Below are 13,428 nucleotides of genomic sequence, written 5' to 3'. Positions count from 1 at the left end.
TATATATATATATATATATATAAAGCACAACATATACAGTATAAGCATATTAAACACAACATACTCAATCTAAATATTTTACTCTCCCTGCTCTTTGTGCTCAGGTTATTGATGAAGAGATGAGCATTAATGATGGTCAGTCAGCAGCAGCAAAGTAGCAGCTTTACTTCTCTTCCAGGCTTTTACTCTGTCAAAATCAAAACAGCGGCAAAGAATGTCCCTTCTGCTCTTTCCCTCTTTTTCCTTTATCTGTCCTTTCAGTGCCTGCAGAAACTATTCCGTGCTCTATCTTGCACAGCAGCAACCTTCTTCCCATGTTAGGCAAGCCCTCCTGCTGCGAAAGATGTTAAATTAAAGCAAAGCCTTAGTCACATGTAGCCCCCCATGTCCATGTGTGTCTCCTCCATGCTGTGCTGCCTGCTCTCTTTCCTTAAAACCCAGTTCCCCAGCAATTTTTTTTTCCACAAGGGGGGTACATTTCCACCTGTCATTGTTAAAATGCTATATTTTGATAAAGTGCCATGCCAAGGCAGGTGTTAAATGCTGCCATACCAAGGGAGTTTGGATTGACCTATAAATTGATTTTGTACAGAGCAAGCTATGTGAGCTGTTATACTAGTAAGGGTTTACGTGTATCTTAAGTTCTGTTTCCTTCTGTAGGCAAAGCTGCTTCTTCAGTTGGGAACTGTACTACAGTATACTCATCACAAGCACTGATAATCATTCAAAGACCAGATTCCACAAACAATTACAACATTAGGATTAAATTATTTCTTGTTTTGTAAAATTACCTCAAAACACCTACAAAATAAATGCCCAAAACACTAGCAACAATTAGCAAATTGCAACAGTGGTGTTGTTTTCTAAAAAAAATAGAGCATGTTCCCTTTTAAAGGGAATTTCTACTTACCTTAGTGAATGAGTGCTGCGTGCACATGATTGGATAATTGAAGTCAGTATAACCTCATCAACTCTCTTCAACTTTTAACTCTTTACTATGTCCCCCACCACCTCTACTCACTCACTTTTTCATTGCACAGGACATTGCCATTAATTTAAAAACCAAAGTAGATGCAATTCAGGATGAGATTGCCACTGTCCTGTCACCTTCCCTTATTAACATACCAGACCCACCATCACACTTGTTACTTTCCTCTTTTGACCCTGTCACTACAGAGGAGGTTACAAAACATTTCTCTGGCACTTGTCTCACTACTTTCCCCGTGGACCGGGTTCCCTCACCACTACTTCGGTCACTCTCTTGCTCTATCCTACACTCTCTTACTCACATTTTCAATCTTTCCCTCTCTACTGGCTTCTTTCCTTCCCCTCTAAAACATGCACTACTCACCCTAATACCAAAAATAACCTCACTGGACCCTACCAACCTCAACAATCTCAGACCAATATCCTTTCTCCCATTCATCTCCAAACTCCTAGAGCGCCTAATCTGCAACCACCTGAGCCGCCACCTCACTGATAACAACAGACATATTGGTCTGGGTGTCACAACACTTCTTCAAACTCAATCTTTCAAAAGTGAGCTCATTATATTCCCCCCCCCCTCCTGACTGTGCACCTTCCCCCAACTTTTCCATTGAGATTGATAACTCAAACTCTCCCTCCCCCATGCCAAAGTGATAGTTGTCATCCTTGACTCAGACCTCACCTTTCTGCCCTACATCCAATCACTATCCAAATTCCAAATACTGCTGTCTTCACCTTCGTAACATCTCCAAAATATGCCCCTTCCTAACTAATGAAACCACAAACCTGCTCATCCACTCACTTGTTATCTCTCGACTCGACTATTGCAACTCCCTCCTCATTGGCCTACCACTACAAGGTCTATCCCCTCTTCAGTCTATCATGAATGCTGCTGCTAGACTCATCCACCTAACCTAACTGCTCAGTGTCTGCAACCCCCCTCTGCCAATCCCCTCACTGACTTCCATTCACACAAAGGATACAATTCAAAATATTAACAACCACTTACAAAGTCATCCACAACTCTGCCCTGGCTATATCTTCAACCTTGTCTCAAAGTATCACCCAAACTGTCCCCTCTGCTCTTCCCAAGACCTCCTGCTCTCTAGCTCCCTCATCAACTCCTCCCATGCTTGCCTCCAGGACTTCTCTAGAGTCTCTCCCATCCTTTGGAACTCCATACCCCAACCTGTCCATCTATCTCCTACTCTGGCTGCCTTTACTTTCTCAAACAATTCATCCCCACACAGCTACCACCTCTTGTATCACTGGCCCCTCCCTTTTAGATTGTAAGCTCTCATGGACAGGGCCCTCCTTACCATCTTGTCTTGACTTGAATTTTACCTGTACCGTCTTCCTTATGTTGTAAAGCACTGCGCAAACTGTTGTCGCTATTTGAATCCTGTATTATAATGATATTAATAATAATAACTTCACTATACTTTTTATAACAATTTTTTTTTAAATCGAGGGATTTATTCCTCATTAAAGTTGGGTTCACACTTTCCTGGTGCAATGCATTGCATTTATGGATTTGCATAAAACAGCATTTTGTTTGTTTGTTAAAATGTCCCAAAAAAATATATTGATGCTGGGGTGCAAATGAAAATTCCTTCGCCTTCACCCCAGTTATCTTCTAATAGTCCAGAGTAAAAGCACAACATCATATCAAAGAAGGGGTGTTTTATATGATCATAAGGGTTGGGACCATATTGCAAGGTCCTTTTTAATAGTATTTTTCTAATATGTTTACTGCAAAAATGTCAAAAACTTGAAGAAGGACCTCAAATGGGTTGTATAACTGTGAATTGGGTTTGCTTTAGCTGACATGTATTCTGTTTGGCAGCATTGAAAACCATGTATCTATGGGTCCCAGAACAATTGATCTCTGAAATGTTGGTGTACAACATAAGAAATACCCAGGATAATATTTATGAAGAATGTTTTGTTCCATCTAAAAGTAAAACATGCTTACCATGACAAGAGGCCTTTACATAAGATCAGTAGCTAGATAATAATAGAATAATAGAATAATGGTTCCACAAAACCACAAATACATGTCGCAGTATACCTATTATGTCTTTACATCTTGAATTGATGTATAGATATGAAGTAAATGGATGCTTGCAAAAAGAAAAAGCAATCAGAGGTTGTGTCTGATTGAGATGACATGGCACATGCAACATGGAAATTTATTATATAGGAGACTACACAGCATAGGTAATATTGAGAATAATTTTCTTGCCCATTTCTGACTCTTAATTGGTTTTGTTGCCCTAAGCGAGATTGTAATTCTTCCATTTTAATGAAGACATGAGTGTAAGTATAAATGATTTAATGTTATCCATTTTTCAAACCATACATAACTGCAAATGCCCTGTCTACATTTGACCTAAAAATAGAGCCATCTGATGAAGAAGCAAAACTACTCATTAGAGCTAATAGTGTCATTCAGGGCTGAACAATTACCATTTACATCTTAAAAATACATTATCTCCTCGAAATGTCAAGGATTTTTTGTTGATGTGGAACAATCATGGAATAGTTAACACCTTGTTGCTTGTGCATGTAATCTATTGCAAACATGTTAAGTCCAACTCATTAAAACCAAGCTTTATATCTGTAATTAGAATTGTGCTTCTATTTATTTGTATGGGGTTTATTGATTTCTGTCAGTGTGGATGTTCTGTCAAAGCAAATAGCTAAATCAAGTACTAACAGAGTTAACAGAATTTTAGAATACTCTACTATACATTCACTGGTGGTGAATCAAACACTGCAATTTAAAACACATGCACTATGAGTGTTCACCTGCAGTTAATGTTTGGGTAATGTCAGATTACCTGATTTAAAAATATGTCCCATAATCTATATTCTGGGGAGTTTATTGCCATTTACAAGCATCTCTTCAAACAGCAGTAAAATATAAAGCAAACCTAAATAGTCATACAATTTTAATTTCTAGGGTCAGTTATTTTGAAGGAGCATCTTTTTTCTTTTTTTTTTTATTAAAGAACTACGGGCATTTTAAAAAATTAACCTTTACAGTGGGGCTATCCTCACACTCCAAAGGTTAAGTGCCTTTTTTGGCCTAGGGGCCAGGATAAAGAAGATATACTCATCTGATCTTCGGTCCCACAGCGATGAGTGCTCACCTCTCTCCCCCTCCACTCCAGCTGCAGATTGTCCCTTGGCACCCTCACGTCCAATGAAAGTCAATGGACTGTATTAGACATTACATCACATGACAGGTGACATCAGTGGAACTTAGACAGCCAGGGAGAAGAGGCTGCATGGACTAGTCTAGCAGCTGGGTGGGACCAAGAATCAGGTGAGTATATCTTTTTTATTTTAGCCCCTAGACCAAAATGAGCAATTAACTCTTGCAGTTTGGGAGTAGCCCCACTGCCAGGGATAATTTTTTAAATGCCCAGAGTTCTTCTTCAAAGAACCCTGTCAATCAACATGGCAGGGGGCTATATGACATCTTTTCCATGTGGATTCTAGCTCACAAACCTGGTGTGCCTTTTTTTAGTTGGGGGCATGCAATTGTTAGGCGAATATGCAGGAAATGTGACATTTTTGCTGTTATAAATAGTGTGATTTTTACACATAAACACATTTTCCCACTAAAGAACAGATGAAGATTTTTTTTCAAACAGCGAATGTGCTTTTGTAACAATAACTTTTTACTTGGTGAATCTGCAGTAAATGTTGGTAAATGTGCTGTGAATCCATATTTCATCATTTCCAAAGTTTCATGGTAACTGCTTTACTGAGCTGTACAGGAAAAAAATACCATTTTACTTAACAAGCTCAGGTAATACAAGTAAAGCACAAGTAGTATTTTCAATACAATTCATTTTTGTGAACCTAAAATAGATTTTTTTTTTACTCACTAAAAGTGATCAGCCAGGACTTGTTTTAAAGCTTTGATTCATTTGAAAATATCGCTTTTAACAAGTATATATGCCTATTTTATTAAAAAACGGGAACTCAGCCTTTTAAATATCATGTGTTAGGGGAGATAAATCTGGCATCTGGAGTCCAAAATTACAGAATAATTCAGAAGAAATTAAATATTTTACACACAAATTACAATGTTATGCAGGATATCTAGATATATTACAAGTCAAATTCGCTGCCCTACTACAAATGACTTCCTTAATCAGCATATAAATATAAATAGCTGGAGCATGAGTACCGTGGAAAAATAATGCCCCCACTCTATTTTTATCTTTTATGGAAATAATGTCAACTTCTGTGAAATATGAATCTATTTTTGGAATGGCATTTAGACACAGTAGGCTCCTTTTAGTGTTTAATTGGGATGAATTAAAAAAAAAACTCCTCATTGTATTATGAAGATTTCAGAGCAGGGTACTTATAAAATATATTTACAACAACCCAATGTTATGTTCATTAAATAATATGCAACAAGCCACATGACATATAGATTTAATAGGGTTGCTTTACTAAAGGATGAAAGGCTGTTCAGTTAGTAAAGTTAATATAGTGAAGGCGTACTATTCCAGTCCAGTTCACTTGGATTTATTCCGCTGCTAACCATGCTAGCTTTGACCATGTCTGAAATTTGCCTGCCCTAATGCGGCTATGAACTTTCTTTTCTTTGCTCTGCCTGTGACACCCAACGTGACCCTCAACTACAACTCTATTCTATCTGTTCATGGTCTACTTCTGTACTATGATTCATTTATTTGACCCGCTACTTGCCTTGGATTGACTTTGGACAGTTTAACCACCAGCTAGTCCCTTGACAGTCATATTTTTGGCTATAGTCACCCAACTCAGACTCTATAGTCAACTGCTTCAGTTCAGTAGTGCACTTGGTTGCTCTAAAGCCAGAATTCTATAGCAATGTACACTAAAATGAGGGGCCAGTTTATAAACACATGTACTGCACATTCTCCAGGGATATATTTGCCCTATCTATAAAACTTAATTTCAATGTCAGATTCTCTTGCATATTCACCAGGTCAAATAACATTTGCAAGCATTTACCAAATATATTCTTAAATTAGGAATTGAATTTCTTGTACCAGTCACCCTAACTGCATTGAGGAGAAGAGAACAGTGCTGGAGCCTGCCAGAGTAAGGAATATGTTAAGTAGTATACCTTGTTCTTCTACCCCTAGACTTAACGTGCTTTTAACCCTTGGAGTACAAGGGGGGCCCATTGCAAGGTTAGATTCTTTGTAATTTCTTGAGTATAGCTTTAATAATGTATTCATTAATACAGAGCTGCATTAATGTATGTCTTTTAAATCTGCTAGGAGTGTATTTTAAACCAAAGTCAAAATACAGCTCAGGTTAACATACTGTAGATGAAATAGCAGTAAGCTTGCAAGCCTCCGCTATCATTCAGCATGCTATCACAAAACAGAAGCATCAAAATTCCTTTAGGCAGCTATACAGAAATGTATTTTGTAAAGAAATTAATAATTTCTACACTCCCAATACTTTAACCCTCTGACACTTATTGTGAGGGGATGGATTTATCGCCTATGGTGTTGGGGACAGCAGGATTATAAGTGTTGCCTTCAGCATGTTTGACTGTAGCAGTGTTCATCTATTCTCTCTTCTCCCCATGAGGTAAGCATAAATGTCAATGTAAAATTTAAATAATCCTATTTCACACAAACATTGTTTTTGTAAAAATGGAGCAAAACTAAGGGGGTTATTCACTATGGAGCCGAAGGATACAGCCGTAGCTCCAGCTGATTCTTCGGCTCTCTTCGGCCACCTCTGCCCTTTGATTCAGTTGATATTCACAATAGTCCATACAGCAGCCGAAGGCAGCCGGGCAGCTCAGCTGAGCCGAAGGCATATAACAGCTGAAGCGTGGAGAAAGGTAGGCCTAAGCTGACCGATCTCCACCCAAATGACAGCTGGGCGGAGCCGAATGCCGCTCGGCAGCATGCGGCAATTCACTTACTGCCGTTCGGCTAACGGCAGCGAGTGAGTTGCCGGAGCTTCGGCTCAGCTGATCCAGATATTGGATCGGCTGAGTCGAAGTCCTTCTGTACTTCGGCTCAGCCGAACATGCAGAGCATGTTCGGCTGACTGAAGGCAGCCGATGTACGGCTGATTCTAGCCAATGCGAGGCTGAAATCAGCAGTACAAGACTGAAGTGAATAGATGAACAGCGTTCGGCTCACTTCACTTCGGCTGGGTTATTCACTCGGCTGCCTTCGGCAGAGTGTGATCAATAACCCACTGGCTTATAAAGCAGCAGGGGTGTTGTCATATTGTAAGGCCTCATGCACACTAGCAGGTTGTGTTTAAGCCCAACAGAAGTTATCTGGTAAGTATAAACAACTTTATGCTTCCCAGATCACTTTTTTCTGTGCTGGGCTTAGTCGCGTTCATGTGTTTTACACGTGTTTACATGCAGTTACATGCGATTAAAGCTGAGCTAGTCGGAACCGGAACCCAGAAATTTCTATTTTGGGTTAACTGACCTCAGACTGAAGGCACCTAGACACTGCTGGATGTCTACTTGTGCATTCAGTCACAGAAATGCATTACATGAGTCCAGGTGCATTTAGAAATTAACTCCAATGCACCTGAACTCAAAATTTTGGTACGTAGTGTGCATGAGGCCTAAGACTACAAGCTGGTGTGCTGATGTACAGAGTGCCTGTAGTCTGTGAACATCAGTCAGACCTCTACCACTGCTGTAATGCGAAGCCTGGCAAGGACTGAGCCTTCAAGCCCACCCACAGCCTTTGCCAAATATTGTTGACCGAGAAAGAGAGCAGTCATATGAATCCCTATTAAAGATGCCAAAAACGGTGCTTTGAGCATTTAGTTCTAGATTGAGCCAAGGTAGCCTTCTGGTTAACTGCACGTTCATTTAATCAAATTACCACAAACTCAGTTTGTACTATGGTGGGCACACATTTGTGCTTTTGTAAAGTAAACCTGTGTTCAGAATAATAGGTGAAACCGCCACTCACCCTGGACAGCAGGCATCATCAGCTCCCTCCATGTTACTCCTCATATAATTTTCTCATAGAGCTTTAACACAGTGATGGGCCATTAGTAAGGTGCAAGAGACAGGATGGGGCAAGCTAGAGCCAGGAACCACAGAGAGTGGCCCCTATTTACAGATGAGAGTGCCCCAGTATACAGTGCCCCAGGGTCTCTACAAGAAGAGGGCACCTGAAGGTGCCTGATATCCAGTGGAAGAACCCAATTTACCTCTTAGTTTGGACCAAAGTTATCCTAAAGCCCAGTGTGGCACCCTCTTAATTTATTACTGTAATGCAATCAGGCTGCAAATACACTAATTAATATGGCACCTTTTTATCTGCTAAGTGCTGCAGCAAGGGTTACAAACTCATTAGGAGAGCTAAACCATTGCTTTTACTCTCTCCAACACACCCCAGTGAACACTGATCCTATCAACATTACTGCTCAGGGAACGAAAGTGATGTTGATTGGAACAGTGTTCAGTGGGACATGTGGAACCTCAAGAGAATCTGCTGCTTGTGTGCATATACATATAGGGGGTTCAATTGAGCTTTAAGAAAATGCCACTTTTCGCCCTGTTTACTACATTTTGTTCCGCATACCCATTAGAATTATGTCAGATGGTCCCTTTGGCTTTGTTGGCAATTTAACAACAAATGCTAAAGAAAATTATTTTTTTTCTGCCTTTTTTGCCCAATAAGAATTCATGTGGTGCTTGTAATTCTTCCAACAGGTTTTTAAGCTGTTTTTTAGCCCATTGCCATTAAGTCTGTACTACACAGAATACTGATGAGAGATTTACCATTCTCTCTTGTATTTTTCATCTGCATTGAGGTAAAAGTCGTTAGCTAGAGAAACCACCTGTGTGATTTAATGGGAAGCATTTTGGCTTGATTATCAGGCTATAAATGAAGCCTTGGTCTAACAAATAGAGCATTAGTAAATGCAGGAATGTCAAATGGGATAGAGTGTCAAACTGCATTTATTATACTGAGTACCCAACATACCTAATTGCTAAGAACACCACAGCTAAGAACACCACATTACTTGCAGAATTTAGCAATTCCTAAAATACTAACAGTATTGATTTTCTGTATTACATTACTGTAACTTCTTCCAAACTAAATTATGCAAAAAAAAAGGGACAAGAGAACATGTTTATGTGTCTTACACTTAATGGAGCGAAGGATAAACTGATTTGCTTTATCTCTCCTATACCTGATGAGTAAGTGTTGAGATAAACACAGGTTTGTAGCACTTAACTAAACCACGCCAAGGTCATCAAACCTTTTACATATCACCACAAGATATTGGAATTTTTCTTGTATATTCTTTTTGTGTTCTACATATTGTTTTTAATTTATGCATGTTATCTATGGTATTGTCCTTGCTACAGAGCACGGTCCCTATTGACAGATGATATACATTTGATATACATTTTCTTTACTGAAATACTTTGGACGTTAAATATTAACTGTAAGTAAACATGAACTGCTATTCAGGAAAAACTGCAGATTTGCTCCCTCTCATTTGAGTTTATATAATTCAGATTTCTCCATGTTGCAGTGTTTGTAGTGGTGGCAGGAGTGCTGTATAAAGTTATGGAAGATGATATTCCTAGTTGATTCCTTTAGGTTCCTGGGCTTTGATCTAGGCTGTACAAAATAATATATACCATACTATCCATATGATTTTTTCTTACGAGTCCAGAAGAAAAGGGTGCTAACATACAGTAGTAAATTTGTTCTGAAATATTTGAGCAAATAAAAAGAAAAAAAAAATGCTTATGCTATAATTTCCAACCTTATATGTGGTGATCTATAACCTTGGAAATTAGATTAAGCAGACTAAATATTTTGCTTATTGGTGAATCTACAACCTCTTCACCCTTTTCTGTGCAACCTCCCTTTGATGCTTTGATGTGTGTAAGGAACAATGCAGTAAAACAAGGTGGATGATCCTGGAACCTAAGAACACACTCATATAGCGTCCCTGGTTAACAGCTAACCAGGGACACTGATCTCCAAACAGCCTAACTCTCCCTGGCGCTCCGGGAGTCTCCCGCTCCCGCTTTTTTGTGGACGGCAGCAGAGCCGCCGGACAATAGAAAACAGATGGGCGGAGCTAGCTGTCACTGCTAGCTCCGCAAATCCTTTTCTATTAGTTTTTTTCTACTTTTTAAACTATTTTTCTGTTCTGCTCGGTCCCACAGAGGGACCGAGCAGAACAGCAGAGCCGAATGCCGCTCAGCGGCATTGGGCTATTCACTCACTGCTGTTCGGCATCTATAAGAATAGACCGAACAGCAGCGAGTAGCCTGCCGGAGGTTCGGCTTAGCCGATCCAGATGTTGGATTGGCTGGATCAAACTCCTTCTGCACTTCACACTGCACTGAAATCAGCCGTATCAGCCTGAAGTGAATAGCCGAACAGCGTTCCGCTCACTTCGCTTTAGGTCGGTCATTCACTCGGCTGCCTACGGCCTACGGCATCTGATTGAATAGACCCCTATGATTTAGGGCCATTAGGAAGCTAAAGCAATCCTAGGGATTTGACCAAAACAGACAGCCAGGTATAGGAAAATAAAAAATATGACAAGCTAAGAACTTTTTTCTAGTTTTGGAGAGTGCAAAAGGGTTAGAACTACTGTCAGATTGTTACTGCTATCTGGGGCTTTGTTGTCCTGCTGACATTTTACCAGATAGAAAGTGAGGCAATCTCTCCAACAGCAACACAGATAGAAATAAAAATGCTTTTCTTTAGTAGAGTAAGAAACCCTTTGTCAGAATTGTATTTCTGTGTGTATTTGCGTTGCAGATTTCCCTCACTTCTGTATGGTGAAACTGTTGTCAAACAACAAAACAGAAAGTGAGGGGAAATCTCTAATAACATAGCCCAGGATAGCAGTATAAACCCAACATGAGTTTTGATTGTTCACAACTCTATCTACACCTAGAATAAAAATGTTTTTGGCTCAACATACACTTTATGGGCAAAGGCAAAATTTTAATATGTTGGCTGTTGCCCCTTCCATTTCTCTGGAAATGGAAAACTTGCACATATGAATGAAATGTACTTTTCACATTACTACTGTTATAATACAGCATTTATACAGTGACAACTGTTTGTGCACTGCTTTATGTAATAATGGGAGGCAGTACAGTTGCAAACAATTCAAGACAAGATGGTTAGGAGAGCCCTGCTCATGAGAGCTTACAATCTAAAGGGGAGGGGCAAAGGATACAAAGGTGGTAGCTGTGTGGGGATATTCACTTCAACTCAGTACGGCTGATTTCAACATGTGGAACGGCTGAGTTGAAGCTTCTCTCATAGGGGCCAAACAGCAGCGAGTGAATTGCCAAATGCCACTGAGTGCCATTCGGCTCGGCTATTCTGCTTGCTACCTCCGAGGTAGCAAGCGGAATACAAAAACAATGTGTGGGGTTCCCCCCCAAAAGTCATACCAGGCCCTTTAGGTCTAACAAGAATTTTAGGAGGGACCCAAAATTGCGTGCGCCCAAAAAAATCGCAAAAAACTACCATGCCTAAAATGAGCCATAAGCGACATTTTAAAAGCTTTTACTGCTCATCAGTTTAATGTTATCAGTGATTGATGGGCCTAGAATTATTGCTCTCACTGCAATGTTTGCGGCGATATGTAAAATGCGTGGCGTAATCGTTGTTCTTGCACGTAGGCGCACCCGACGCGTATTTACGTGTACAAGTGCGTGGGGGCGGGGACCTAAAACTTTTTTTGTTGTTTAAAAATAAAAAATTAAACTCTTTTTTGGATCTGCCGTCCGCCCATATTTTTACGACGGGCGAACGGCAAGGGGTTAAAATAAAAAATTATAAAATATATCCACCAACAGGTGAACCTTAAAACATATCTTTTTGGAATAGCTAACTTTATTGCATTTCAGCAGTAGCTTTCTATCGAAACTCACTCTTTTTGTTCTAGTGTTGTGAAGGACAGCTCCTGCACTACATCTTTTTACAGGAAATCCTCTTGCTAGTGGCCAGTGTCACTGATTCCATACATCTATGTGATGGAATTAAATGCTTCTAGCAGAAAACAAAGTTGTTCTGTAGCTGGGTTGTTATTTTGATCTATTTCCTGCTTTCTGTGGGAAAATAAGACATTTCTGTCAGAATACAGAACTGTTTACATGTTTATATACAAAGAGAATGCCTTGGGATGCATTTAGTCTACTGTGAAATATGGTTATGGTGGGACCAGTGGGTTTCAATAACTGCCAATTTATACTTATACTCAACACAAACATATCCTAGTGTCTGTACCTGTTTGATCTTCTGAAACATTCAATGTTTGCACAGGGAATGAATATCCTGCGATGTTCCAGATTAATAACTTTTTTTTTCTTCTACAAATAACAAGCAGTTGTTTCTTAATTGTGTTTCACCAAGGCAAAACTGTACAATATTTTACTGTATATAATTCAGATTTTGTTGATTAGGACTTTACTAGCTCTGAGCCCTAAAATATATCTGTTATGTAAAGAGTGGAGAAGGTTTAAGGCTAAACCCTAGAAAGATATAAAAGACGAAAATTAATGCAGCTCTGTAATCATTAATACATTTATTACATTTATTTTCAAGTGCAAGCAGTGTAAGTATCTGATTTTGGCCTGTACAACAGGTCTGAAGTGTAAGAGAAAGAAGCATACAAGGATCCAATTAGTATATGCGTTCACAAGAAGCACCCTGATAATGAGAGAAAGCAGAGTAACAGAGAGATGAGGTCATCACTGTGCTGCTTCTCCTTTTACTGTCCAATCACAGGCTGGAGTAGGTCCAAGACTACCTGGGCACATAAGAAGAGAGTTGAATGATGCTGGCCATCAGACTGAGGACATCTAGTGCCAAATAAAAAAAACATTGAGGTGGAAATCTCTGGATTGAAGGTGAATATTGCAACAAAAGCTGGTTATGTTATTTTATCTTTCAGTGGCCATGCACCAAACCACAAGAAGTGAGAGAAAAACTTTCCAAAGTGAGGGAAATCCTGTCTTAGACAGCTGTCACTGAGACAAGTGTCGCCTTTAGAGAACTTCCCCTCTATTTCTGTTTTGGATATGACTTTGAATACCCTTAATATATGCATTTCTAAGGTTATGGCATACATTTGAAAATCTGGAGAAACAAAGAAGGGGAGGCTTAAGTTTGTAGTTATTTGATGTACTGTTCTTGCATTTTATTTTGTACAAATTTAAATTACCTGCTTCATAAATGTAATGAATATCAATAACATGTGGTAAAACATCTCCGCCAAGTATTTACATCTAAAGTTGGGTATACACGGTTAGAAATTTGAACAAACAAAATACATTTTGGAATGTTCGCTTGACTTTCTAATTGTTGATGCAGTGAAATCCATGATCAATGTCAACTGCAGTGATGAAAAAATTCAAAAGGAGCATGTTGA

This window comes from Nanorana parkeri, unplaced genomic scaffold, assembly GCF_000935625.1.
Source record: "Nanorana parkeri isolate BGI_ZX_2015 unplaced genomic scaffold, ASM93562v1 scaffold177, whole genome shotgun sequence".
NCBI lineage: Eukaryota > Metazoa > Chordata > Amphibia > Anura > Dicroglossidae > Nanorana > Nanorana parkeri.
This window is presented reverse-complemented; position numbering follows the sequence as displayed.